This window comes from Nestor notabilis, unplaced genomic scaffold (genome assembly GCF_000696875.1).
Source record: "Nestor notabilis isolate BGI_N333 unplaced genomic scaffold, ASM69687v1 scaffold2464, whole genome shotgun sequence".
In the NCBI taxonomy this organism is placed as follows: domain Eukaryota; kingdom Metazoa; phylum Chordata; class Aves; order Psittaciformes; family Psittacidae; genus Nestor; species Nestor notabilis.
The window spans coordinates 13,026-14,638 of record NW_009924049.1 but is presented as its reverse complement, the minus strand read 5'-3'; positions in this window follow the sequence as shown (position 1 = coordinate 14,638).

Below are 1,613 nucleotides of genomic sequence, written 5' to 3'. Positions count from 1 at the left end.
CCCCATGTCTAGACCCGGTGGACCATCAGCCAGCCAGCTTATTTCATTCAAGGCCAGTGTACATTTAAAATCTCAGCTCTCTGGGACAATCGTGTGTGAGACTGGCTGGAGTACAGCAGCGCTGTGTGCGAGCTGGAGCTGTGCTCCACTCCATAAAAGGGAAGCAGCTCCACAGTAAGACAATCGCTCTGAATTCCCATCCCTTTTCTTGAGTAGATAAAACCCTGCAGCATTCTGCAAAAGGAGGGATTTCCCTATGTTTTCGCTCTGCTGCTTAACCATGGGCACCATAATGGTTGAGGGAAAAGGAAAAAAAAAGAGTTTGGCAAAAACATAGGTTGTTTTCCTAAGGTTCCTGCCCAGCAATGATCACAATGAAAGGGTCATTGGGATCCCCTCTTTTGCTGCCTGCTTTTGCCCAGAAGTTGTGCCCACGTACAGAGGTGGCCAGAGGGAGGAAGTGATGAAGATGCCAGGGGGGAACAATCTAAGTGAGACTTCTGGCACTGCCTTTCACACTGAGCCAGGACCAACTTTAATCAAAGACAGGTGCTTTGGATGAGGTCAGGGAAATAGGATTTTCTTTTGGTGGCACTAAGTGGTGCAGCCCAACTTAGGCTCAAGTGGCATGTGTCCTTATTGACACAGGGCCTGTAGCAGCAGGGACATCTGTTTTCAGCAGTTGTGTTGAAGATGTGGCATCTACTTTCTTGCTTGGAGGACTTTTACTCTTCAGGGCTGTTTGGTGATGTGGAATCTCTGTGTCCTGGTGTCCCTCTGGCCTAGCTAATCTGAAAGCTACCTAGCTGTCACTGAGTGGTAAGGCTTCACTGTTGAATGTGTGGGATATGTAGCCATGCAATTGCTGGGACTGACCCTAGGAAGGCTCAAGGCTCAAGGGGCAGTAGGCAGGGAGAGGAGGCTGGGATTATTAATTTCAATGGGCGTTTGGTTTTATATAATCTTAAAATGACTGTGGAACAGTATGTCAAGTGTTTTGTCAGGGTGGACCTGCATGAGCTGGGACATGAATGAATATATAAATAACATTGAAGAGCTACTTCAGCCTGTCACAGACCTGAAAAAAAGAAAACATTGTTTTGAAGATGCTTAAATAAGCTGTCTGGTCTGTCACACTTCATACATATTGCACGTTAACAGGAAGGTGAGTTTTGACACTGAAGGAAACTGCTTTAGCCCTTCCCTTTGTTTTAGCAAACGTGCTTGAATTGGAGCCCATGTGACTTGGCAGAGGTTTACAGTTAATAGACACAAGAGTTCTTTTGCACATTCCCAAATAGAATAGATTTCTTTTTTTATGTAATTACATCTGCATGAGGACTTGTGCCAGCAGACATGTCCTTGCTAGGACAGTAAGTTGTGATAAAAATGGAAAAAATGAAGAAAAGAAAAAACAAGTCTAGAATGAGCCTGAGAAGATGACACAGTTTTTATTGCTCTTCTTCCTTTCCCAGTGCTCTTCTTTCAATATACTCAGCTGCAAAATGTTGTCAGAAACCCCCGTGATGCTCAGTGCGTGGGTGAGGGCACGATTAGAGTGCAGAAGAGAAAATTCACTTTTTAAAATAGTATTCCCTCACAGAGTTTCCTTC